The sequence below is a fragment of the Vigna radiata genome, chromosome 1 (genome assembly GCF_000741045.1).
Source record: "Vigna radiata var. radiata cultivar VC1973A chromosome 1, Vradiata_ver6, whole genome shotgun sequence".
In the NCBI taxonomy this organism is placed as follows: Eukaryota; Viridiplantae; Streptophyta; class Magnoliopsida; order Fabales; family Fabaceae; genus Vigna; species Vigna radiata.
In genome coordinates this window covers 7,729,003-7,741,730 of record NC_028351.1, presented here as the reverse complement: position 1 = coordinate 7,741,730, position 12,728 = coordinate 7,729,003, and positions in this window count along the sequence as shown.

The following is a 12,728-nucleotide window of genomic DNA, read 5'->3' as shown; positions in this document are numbered from 1 at the left end:
TATATATAGGTTCTACATAAACAACTTAAAGAAACTAAAAATTCACCACAAAACTACAAAACTTTCTAAAGATAGAAATTATACTTAATTTTCACGATCCTATACAACCATACTAACATTTTCCCCTATAGTATATCACCACCTGAACTTTCATATGCTCATATTAATAAAGATGATGATCATAAAAGAAAAATAACAAACACCAAAACATAAAAATAGCTAAGTTAGTATATACAAAAATGAACATATATAAAAATTAAATATGTATAATAAAAAATAAAACATAAAATATTCATATTATAGAAATCAAATATTATATTTACTCACCTTTTCAGTAAAATAAGATACTATACCTTGAAATTTAAATATTTAAATAACATAATTTTATCATTTTAACCTTTATCAAAATATTATATTCTTTTAAAGTGATTGATTTCATGGAAATGTATTACAATGAAAGAAGGACTTCTCAATGCTACTTTGTTACAAGAATCTGAATGAGAAGAAATGGAAAGGTTTTAGCAAGAGAAGATATCTTACTGTAACATTTGTAACAGTTGAACATCACAAGTCATATGAAAAAGTACATAATAATTTTGCAATAACATGCATAAGCAATAAACAGTTCATGTTAAATTTATATAATATTTAGCTTTATCCTCACAGTAGAATAGCTGAAGTAAATTAGTAATTATTATTGTCAAGCCTGGAAAATACTGAAATCGATATAGGAATTCAGAATACAAGTTAGAAATATACCTTACAATAAAATTAGATTAAGGGTGTGTTCACTTGGGGGTGATAGGAGGTGATTGGGGGAGAGTGATTTAGTGGATTTGAAGATAATATTTTTTGTTGTTTATTTGAGTGAATTTGGAGATAAACGAGAATGAATTTTGAAATAAATTTTTGTAATTTGTCATAAAAACTAAATCCTACACCAATTCTCACAAACTTTATTTCAAAATTCACTCTTGTTTACCTCCAAATTCACTCAAATAAATAACAAAAAAAATTATCCTCAAGTCCACTCAATTATTCTCCCCAATCACCCAATCACCTCCGATCACCCTCAAGTGAACACAGTGTAAGAGAAAGAAGATCAAAAGGTTGCATTGACAAAATACTTTTAATGTTATATGAATGTGTGTATTAGAATTGGGCCAACCCAATATTAAAAGCCCAATAGCCTCTTTGCCCAGACGCAACGCAGGAAAAGATCACACCCTCGAGAAACTTCCTTCTGCAGAGTTAGGTGAGTGTGATGTCTTGGTGCGAGAGAGAGACGTCTGAGGAACGCAACCCGCACATGCTCACTGCAAACCCACGCTCTGTGCTACGCTCTCTGCAAACCGATAAGGATGAAGCTCGTTGGGTGGTGTGAAGGGAGAAAGAATCGGTGAAGAAAAGAAGAGAGACGAAAATCAGAGGTAAGTATAAAAGTTCTTCATTCACACTTTTACAGAGAAAGATAGAGGAAAACTAAATGCCTAATACTGTTGTTCACGTTTTATTATTACAGAAACTCTATTTATAGAGTTTATGGGAAAGAGGGAAAATCTAACACTAAGGGGTGAGATTACTGTGTAGTAACGGTAATCCATCAAATAACTAACTCCAATAGCCTCCCCTCAAGCTGGATGGTGTATTGTCATCAATCCAAGCTTGGGAACCACGGATCTGAACCGAACACGATGAGGGAATTTGGTGAACACGTTGGCTAGCTGTTCATCTGAACGTACTGGGAGGAGTCGCAGAAGACCAGCTTGTATCTTCTCACGAACAACGTGACAATCAAGCTCTATATGCTTGGTCCGTTCGTGAAAGCTCTGATTATGAGCTATATGTCTGGCGGATTGATTATCGCAGTAGAGAGCTGGAGTTCGAACTTCTTGTGCCTGTAGATCCTTCAACAGATAGTGAATCCACTGAATCTCACACGTAACAGCTGCTAGAGCACGGTACTCTGCTTCTGTGGAAGATCTGGAAACAGTTCCCTGCTTCTTGGATTTCCATGAAATAAGGGAAGACCCAAGAAAAACACAAAAACCCGTAGTGGACCTTCTAGTGGTTGGGCAGGTTGCCCAATCTGAATCACTGAAGGCCTTTAGATGCACATGAGAGTCAGCCGAAAAGAACAACCCTTCTGAGGGTTTGGACTTTATGTACCTAATTACATGTTGAACAGCCCGAAAATGATAGTCAGTAGGTGACTGCATGAATTGACTTAGGAGATTAATAGAAAAACACAAATCAGGTCTAGTGTTAGTGAGATACAACAACTTCCCTATCAATCTTCTATAGGAACTAGGATCCTGCAAGTAGTTCTCCATTTTATACAGAGAACTTGTATCACTTAGGAAGGGAGTTGTACAGGGTTTACAACCAAGCATTCCTGTTTCCTTAAGAATGTCTAAGGCATACTTTCTTTGAGACAAATGAATTCCTTTCTTAGATCTTGCTACTTCTAGACCAAGAAAATATTTAAGCTCTCCTAGATTCTTGATGTGAAATCTGTTGTGTAAAAGACCCTTTATACGATTGATCTCTGTCATGGAATTTCCTGCCAGTATAATGTCATCAACATAAACAAGTAAAGCTGTAAAACTGGTATCCACTCCTCTGGTAAAGAGGGAATGATCGGACTTTGACTGCACATAGCCAGCCGAAGTGAGAAATGTGGACAATTTCTCAAACCACTGCCTACTAGCTTGTTTTAGACCATATAAGGACTTAGTAAGCCTGCAAACTTGACCCTTTTTATCAACAGTAAGTCCTGGAGGTGGTTCCATGTAGACTTCTTCCTTTAAATCTCCATGTAGAAATGCATTATCCACATCCAGTTGGTGCAGAAACCATTTTTTGGAGGCAGCTAGTGCAATGAGTAATCTAACAGTAGTGAGTTTAGCAACAGGAGAGAACGTGTCAAGAAAGTCTATCCCTTCTTGTTGAGTGTACCCTTTTGCCACTAGTCGAGCCTTATGTCTCTCTATAGTGCCATCACTTTTGTATTTAATTTTGTATACCCATCTGCATCCAATTGCAGATTTTCCTGCAGGAAGTTCTGTCAAATACCATGTATTGTTGTCTTGCAGGGCCTTAATCTCCTTCTGCATTGCCTCTGCCCATTCATTTATATCCTTAGCCTCCCCATAGGAGTGTGGCTCAGTGTTAGTATTGATTGCCATAGTATATCTGAAGTGTTTTTCTGTCAAGGAATCACAAGACAATTGCTTAGAGATAGGATAAGGTGTTTTAAAATCATTTTTCACAGTCAAGGATTGGTTAACCTGGTGAACATCATCATTCAGATATCCTGGGAGTTTTCGGATTCTGTCAGACCTCCTGTACTCATGTTCTTCTTCACTACCACTGGCCTCACTGCTACTGTCACTTTGTCCTGTGATGTCTTGTTGAGTTTCTCTGTCAACATATTCTTGATCTTCATTGGTGACAGAACTTTCAAGAGGATCGCTGAGGAAGTGATGTCTGTCAGCTTCATCTATTTGGGTGCTGTTATGTTGATTCCTCCAGGGAAAAATGTCTTCATAAAAAACAACATTCCTGTTTACAAGCAACTCTCTAGTGTGGATGTCAAGGACAACATAACCCTTTACTCCAGTCTTGTAGCCTAGGAAAACACATTTCCTAGCTCTTGGTTCCAATTTACTTCTGCCATTTTCAAGTGTAGAAGCAAAACAGAGGCACCCAAAAGTCTTGAGATTCAAATAGGTAGGAGGAGCATCATATATGACATCATGGGGGGTTTTGTTGTTAAGAATAGGAGTAGGAAGCCTATTTATGAGATAGACAGCATGACTTGTGGCATAGGACCAATAGATTTTAGGGTAAGTTGGATTGGAACATAAGGCTTCGGGTAACACTAAGAATGTGTTGATGTTTTCGTTCCACTACTGAGTTTTGTTCAGGGGTTTCGACACAACTGGTTTGGTGATTGATCCCATAGGAATCATATAGGCTGGCATAGTTGAACTCAGGGCCATTATCAGACCTTATGGTTTTAATCATTTTACCAAATTGATTCTTAATCTTGGTAATGAAATTTTCCAGCAAACCTCTCGTTTGCCCCTTGTTATTCATTAAAAATATCCAAGTATGTCTACTACAATCATCTACAATAGTAAGAAAATATCTATGGCCATGAATAGAGGAAACAGAAAAAGGGCCCCATATATCACAATGAATTAAATCAAAGCATTCAGTAGACATAGAGTTACTTGCAGAAAAAGGCAATTTATGTTGTTTAGCAAGGTGACAAACATCACAAACAGTATTAGTACTCATTTGCACATAAGGAAAGTGTTCACATATTTGTTTTACAACTTTATGTCCAGGGTGGCCTAACCTATAATGCCACAGATTTATATCAACATGTCTAAAAGAAAAAACAGATTTAGAGACAAAATGATGATCAGGGCTTGAGAAAGCTTGCAAGTAGTAAAGACCCTTGTGAGAACTAGCACACCCAATCATCTTCAATGTGGAATTCTCCCGTATCTGACAATCCTTAGAAGAAAAAGTTAGACTACAGTTCAAGTCTTTTATAAGACTTTGAACAGAAATCAAATTGAATGTAAAATCAGGTATATATAGGACATTAAAAATCACAAAATCTTTTGTAAACTGAACAGTTCCTGCATGTTCTAAAGTAATGACAGTATTATTAGGTAGTCTAACAGTGACGGGTTTTATTTTATAAAAGGTTGTAAAATTTTCTTTCTCATGGGTCACATGGTCGGTGGCCCCAGTGTCAATGATCCAAGAAGAAATACCTGGCCTATCTTCTTTGTCATTCCTCTGCATGTGATTAATTTTGCGCTCAGGTTCATCAGCTTTCTCAATTATTTTGAGAAGCTTCTGCATTTGTTCTGCTGTGAATGAACTAAAGGCGGCACTGTTGTTGCCTTTCTGAATGGTTTCTGGTCCAGGGACACTCTGGCAAATGTTGGCAGAATTCCATCCCCTTTTTTCTTGATTACTGTCAGTCTTTTTGTACCAAGGTGGATAACCATGCTTAGAGTAACACTCTTCCACAGTGTGATTCATTTTGTTGCAGTAGGAACATTGCTTTCCATAGTTAGGATTTCTTCCTCTGCCTCTTCCTTGGCCATGTGGTCCAGTACCGCGACCTTGATTCCTCCAAGTCTGGTCATTCTTCCCATTATTGTTTCTGTCAGCTGCATTTGCAAGGATTTTTGGTGTTTCAGCAAGTTGGTTCTGGGCTGCATCAGGCCTTTCTTGTCTCTCTTGTTGCATAATAAGAGAGAAAACACGATTTACGTTTGGCAAGGGTTCCATCAAAAGAATTTGAGTGCGGACAGTGTTGTAGTTGTCATTGAGTCCCTTCAAAAAGCATATAACGTGTTCAACTTCTCTATATTTTAGAAAAACTTTGGAGAGTTCACAGCTGCAAGGAATTTTGCATGTACAGCTGGGTATAGGCCTAAGAGTTTCTAACTCTTCCCAAAGGATCTTTAAATCAGTAAAAAATTGGTTGACAGTTCTTTCCCCTTGTTTGATTGAATGAATGTCCTGCAAAAGATCAGAGATCTTGAAATAATCTCCTTTAGAGAATCTTTCCCTTAGTTCATCCCATAATTCTTTGGCCTCTTCAAGATAGATCACACTTTCTGCAATTTGGGGAGAAAGGGTCTTGATAATCCATGAAAACACCATTACATTGCACCTTTCCCACGCATCAAACAAGGTTTCATTGCTTTTGGGTTTCTTGATAGACCCATCTACAAATTTGATTTTGTTCTTGGATAGGAGAGCCCTCTTCATACTTCTACTCCAAGAAGAGTAGTTTGTTTCGCTTAGAACCTGAGAAATGAGAGTTAGACCTGGATTTTCTCCAGGGTGTAGATAAAAGGGGCTAGCAGGGTTGTTAACAGGGTTGGACTGATCTTCTGCCATTGGGAAAAGGGAACTGGGTAATTTCAAGAAAATCAAGCAAGAAACGCCAAGAACTAACTGGGCAATTTCAAGAAAGTCAATCAAGAAACGCCAAGAACGAAATACTGGACAACGGAAGTGTAGAGTAAGCTCTTGATACCATATTAGAATTGGGCCAACCCAATATTAAAAGCCCAATAGCCTCTTTGCCCAGACGCAACGCAGGAAAAGATCACACCCTCGAGAAACTTCCTTCTGCAGAGTTAGGTGAGTGTGATGTCTTGGTGCGAGAGAGAGACGTCTGAGGAACGCAACCCGCACATGCTCACTGCAAACCCACGCTCTGTGCTACGCTCTCTGCAAACCGATAAGGATGAAGCTCGTTGGGTGGTGTGAAGGGAGAAAGAATCGGTGAAGAAAAGAAGAGAGACGAAAATCAGAGNTAAGTATAAAAGTTCTTCATTCACACTTTTACAGAGAAAGATAGAGGAAAACTAAATGCCTAATACTGTTGTTCACGTTTTATTATTACAGAAACTCTATTTATAGAGTTTATGGGAAAGAGGGAAAANCTAACACTAAGGGGTAAGATTACTGTGTAGTAACGGTAATCCATCAAATAACTAACTCCAATAGTGTGCATTGATTAATGGTTCATATTGGTTGTGATGCTACATATATGTATTCATTTATGGCCTCTACTTGAATCAACAATGCCCAATTGCATAATTTACACGGTAAATGATTGAAGATCACCCACAATAAAAATAAATACAAAATAAAACACAATAAATACAAATATTTATAAAAAAAAAACAAATTCAAATATAAATTTTAATTTTTTAATTATTTAATATATTAACTAACTTATCAACGTCCAAAAATTAAAATTTATTTATTATACTTCTGTTACTTAAGATCTTTCACGTAATATTTTTAATTTGAGATATATTACAAAGTTATTCGAAAATCAGTTCACCCATTTCGAAGAATATAAGTTTGATTGAAAAGAGTTCAAACTTCGTCCATAATTGATATATTTAATCTATAATTTTTTTTTATCAACACACATGGTTATTTTAAATAGAATTGTACGTGAAAAAAATTCTATGAAATTTGGAATTCGTAAAACATCAATATTTTTACAATGGAGTAATACAAATTGAGAAGATATTGTTAGATATGTGATGTGACCAACTATGTCTAATTACTATGAAAAAAAGTCTTTCTTTGTTATTGTGTATTAATTAGCATTGTCTTTTTCTCTAATTAAGATGCCCTTAATAATGTGGCAACAACTACGAAATTATTTATTGTTAAATATGTTCTATGTTCTTTTTTAACTCGTATTCTGAAATTTAAATAGATACAAACATGTTCAATTAATTAGCCATAACACTCTTTTAATGAATATTTATGTATGAATAAGGAGATATTAGAGTGAAAAATGAAATAATTGGTGTTAATGAAATATATGGATGATTAAAAATACGTTTAATTAATGTCATAAAATATTGAAACTCTTTTTGTTTTGAAAATCGAATTTGATTAGAGAACGAAATAGCTTACACTAGTGCAGACGTCTATAAGGGTGACGTCCATGAAATGTCAGAAATCCTCTTAACCGACGTCAATATAAACGTCGGTTAACGATATCTATCGATATCCATATAGACGTCTATTTATACCCACACCGACGTTTAATTTCTCTATATAGACGTCCACATATGCATAAAACCGACGTTTACATGAATATATAGAGGTTTAAAATGATACTAACCGACGTCTATGTTCCTTATAGACGTCGGACCTGGCACTAACCGACGTCTAACAAAGGCATTGTGTTTTAGTGCAGTTTTGATCCAGACTTTCAATAGCATAGTGCAACACTCTCCTCTCACTAGTTTCCCCACAAAAAAACTTGCGTCTTTTGAATCTTCTATGACATTTCAACCCAAAACCGAACTTGGGTCCATGACTACTTCCCATTATTCAATCGCAAAAGAAAAAAATTACGGTGACACGAGAACTAGACAAGGACCCAAGTTCCATTTTGGGTCGAGAAGCCATAGAAAACTCAAAAGATTGCCACTCTTCTTGTGAGGAAACCAGCAAAGGGAGAATGTTGTACTATGTTACCCAAAGAGAGGATCAAAACTGTACTAAAACACAATACAAAGAAAGCAAATTTTAATCAATTCAACCACAAGATAATAGATGAAAGACTAAATAAAGTTTAAACTGTAAGCATAAAAAAAAAACCACGCACCTGGGATGCAAGAGAGAAAAAGGAGAGGAGGAAGACGAGAAACAACAATAGAATGCCGAATGAGAGAAAAAGAAGAGGTGTGGCAAGAGAAAAAGGAGAAGAGGAAGACGATCGATATCAGAAAGTGAATGCCGCGAAGAGTTGCGGTGTATTTAAAATGAAATTGGGCGTCGGTTATTCTCCAGAAGACGTCGGTTATCCTAATAATGTGACGTCCAAGTGAACATTTAAAATTGACTTTTTGAATACCCATTAGACGTCAGTTTCTGTCAGGGGGAACCGACGTCTAGGAAGCTGAACCAAATGACGTTTGATATACTGTCACGGATGTTCACGACTATTGGTATGGGCCACCGACGTCTATAATAACATACACGTCGGGGCCCTAAATAGCCAAAGTCTCAGGCCCTCGAGTTTTGTAAACATAATTATTACAGGTATAATAGACGTCGCGTAGCCCGAAACGCCGACGTCAACATTAAAGATTTTTTTGTCTTTCTCGCCTTCCATACATGCCTTAGACGTCGGATTTGGACTACGTGACGCCTAAGCGTCTGAGAATTAGGTGAAAAGCATTAAATGCAGCCCAGTAGACGTCGGGGTGTTGCAATGCTGACGTCTTGAAATTAATAGACGTCTGTTTTTGGATAAAATCGACGTCTAGTTTACCAGGCAATTTGAGATAATGTCATCGTCCGCTCTTATACGTCGGTTTACACGTAAACCGACGTCTTATGGGTAACGTTAAACAGTGTTTTTGCACTAGTGTTAAAAGGAAATTACAAAATCTACCTATAGAAAACTTATTAAAGAATAAAAATAGAATTAAAAACTGTTTAAACTTGTTAAAATTGATGAAAAATTTACTTAAACTGAATCAATTAAAAAAATACTCACTAGTTTTTTATTTAATAAATAAATAAAAATTATTTGAAAACATTTTTTATTTTTATTTTTCGTACAAAATCACTTATATCATATATAAAGAAAATACACTATTTGATAACTTTTCTATACCATCTTTTAATAAAATAATTTTACTGTTTCATAAATAAAATATAATTTATTTTTAATAAAATAAGCAATTAAATAACTTATCTTTATTTTCAAATAACTAAATATTTTTTACTTTTAAAAATAACCACTAAAATTTTATAATTTTTTTTTTATATTTTTCAATTAATTACTTATAAAAATAATAAAATTATATTATTGTAATATAATAAAAAAGTAAATACACGAAACCGTGTTTGCTGTTTAATAACAAATATTATTCAAATTTATATTTAAATACATGTATTTAATTTATATATGTATTTTAGAACCTAAGCTGATATTTATAAAAAATTATAATATTGGTTTTATCCAATCCAACGGAAGTTAAATTATTGGACCTTGAATGGATTGGCTTAACCCCACTTTAGTAACGTAAGAAACCACAAAAAGTTGAAATATCGGTATATGTTTAGTCGCTAATATTCAAAATATGTTGGTATTAATTTGTTTTAAGGAATACTGGCAGATTGAGATCCATATGTTTTCGTCAAAAAATATTACTGATAGTTAATAATTAGTGATAAATATCGATGGTCGATATTACTCTTAGTAATGTTTTTGTCAAATATATTTATCAACATATTATAAGTCGTCATTAATTACTTATCAATATATTTTTCCTATATTAAAAAAAGGAAAAAGTCTTTTTAACAACTCTTTTTTTGACAACATTTTGACAACGCATACGTGGCAGCTTATGATTAGTTCGTTTCAAATATTCTTTTAAAATAAATTCAAACAGACAAATGAAATGGTGACACGTGTCCTGTTGTAAAAAAAGTTGTCAAAAAGTGTTGTTAAAATATCATTGTCCTTAAAAAAAATCTAATCAAAATTTATTCAAATAAATTTAAAAGTTATAATTCCTTTTTACAAAATTAAACAGTTTATTCAAATTTCTCCTTGGACTTGGCATATACTACTTTTGGAATTTGCTTTTTTTTTTTTTTTTTTTTTTAGGAAAAACTAACGCAACTCATTTTCCATAAAAACTCTTACCTTTTAAAAAAATTCATTAAGGTTCCATTGTTTTTTTTTTTGGTTAAAAGTGGTCTTTTTGGCCTACAATATTAAAACATAACAGTACAATAATGTGACAATAACTTTAACTTGTTCAATTTTTTTTGGCATTTTTGACCCAATTGATGTGACAATGCTAATATAAAAGAAAAGGAAGACATATTGAAACCCTAATTTCCCTAAATATAGAAACCTTGGTGTCACCACTGTGAAACTCTAGCCGTTGTCGCTGCCACTAAACCCTCATGCCACTATGCCACTATGCCACTATGCTGCCGTTACCACCAGCAACACATACATACAATTTGAAGCAGAGAAAAACAATAAAAAAAAAAAAAAATCCAAAAATCAAACCCAAATAGCCTAATTCCAACCAAATCCTAGCCACCATAAAATCCTAAACTGCGCTAAATCTCCACCATGTGTTATGTCTCACCACCATCAAACAAGAACCGACTCGAAATCCCTAACTTGCAAACCAAAATTTCTAACTCAAACCTGAACAAGAAAATCACAATTGCGACATCTAAAAACTCAATTCACGCTTGCAGCAAACCATAAACACACATAATTGCTACTCAAATTGCATAAACCCTAGTTCACAAACAACATCCATATGGACATTAACCTGCAAATTGCACAAACGAGAGATGCAAAAACAATGCACCTCCATGTATCATGTAAGAATCCTCTTCGTGCATCCTCCATCTTTGTCTTCTTTGCAAAGAGCAAAAGCCCAGAGCGAGAGCTTCTTCTTCCTTCATCACTGATCAAACGCGTAGCGCCACCATGGGCTGCCACGAGTCAGAGTGCAGAGTCACAGTTGCCACATAATAAAAAATTGGACAGGTCACAATTGTCACATAATAAAAAATTGGATAGGTCACAATTGCTACATAATAAAAAATTGGACAGATCACAATTGCCACATAATAAAAAATTGGACAGATCACAGACTTGAACCAAAAGAACCAACTTGAACCGTTTTAAACGAAAATATGAGATCTTACTCAAGTTTTTTAAAAGGTAGGACGACTTTAAACAAAAAAACCAAAAATTGGGACTAAATGATGTATTAAACCTAAAAGAAAATCATAAAAAAAAACTCTCTATTAGTTTTTGTAATTTTTTGGCTTGACTTATTTACACAACACACCTTCCAAAATATCATTTTTTTTAACTTCAAAAAGTTTGAATGAAGGAAAAACCTACACTATTAAGTGAGCACACTTTAAAAACAGCGTGTTCGATCTGCAATTTTTTCAGCCATAAGTGTTTTCATAAATAGAATGATCACATATTTGACTTATGAACTTTCCCTGTACTTTATGTTCTAGACTAGCCAACAACCCTTTCTTTTTGACTTTTCTTTCCTTTTCATTTAATTTTTGAATTGAAGCAGCATTTCTGAAGTGTTCATATATAAATTGTGTTGAAAACGAAGTTCACAGCATGAAGGTTTGATTTCATAGAACTGTATCCGTTTGTGTATGAATCTGCAATGAAAATGGGTGAGACCTCAAAATCCACTGCCTTTCTTCTTCTTCTTCTTGTTCTTCTTTCGTCTTCCATGGTTAGCTCAGACATCATTCCAGTACGTGTTCAAAATAACCCTGTGACACTCATCTTTGACTTAATCGAAAACCTTATCCGCATTCGGATTTCTGACCAATTTGTCTGCGATCTTGTAAATAATACACCGATTAATGCTTCCTTTTGCAGTGCAATAGACCTTGTTGCAGGCAATATGCAGTCAACACCACAAAGTATCTTTAACATTACACGCGAAATTTGTCGATTCAACGCCACGCTACCCTTCCCATGCAACTGACCCATACATATGCATACATGGACATCCACATCCATCATCATTGTTTAGAGTAAAGGATGTGATCCTGTTACGTTGATGCATATGTATATGCATGGTGGATGCCAATGACAGAACTACATATATCTGTAATATTACAAATAAACGTCCATGTTTATGATATATTAGTTAATGTCAATAATATATATATATATATATATATATATATATATTGCTATGTATACAACTGATTCTGCTACCTTTTAACTTTGCATATTCTTCTCCTATCCGTATTTATGTCTCTGTCTGTACCAATGGACACAACAATATTATGTTTTTTTCTTTCTTTGTTTGAAACATATTTAAATTATTTATAGAAAGCTTGTCAACTCTTTGGAAATTTCACTCATTCATGTTTGGATGAAATGATAATTATTAACAAATATTACTTTTAGTAATGTTTTTGTCAAATACATTTATCATTATATTATAAGTTGTCGGTATTTATTGGTCGATATTTTTCCTATGTTAAAAAAATATAATCAAAATTTATTCAAATAAATTAAAAAGTTATAATTCCTTTTTACAAATTTAAAAACAGTTTACTTCAAATTTCTCCTTGGACTTGGTATATACTACTTTTCACTACTACAAAAAAGT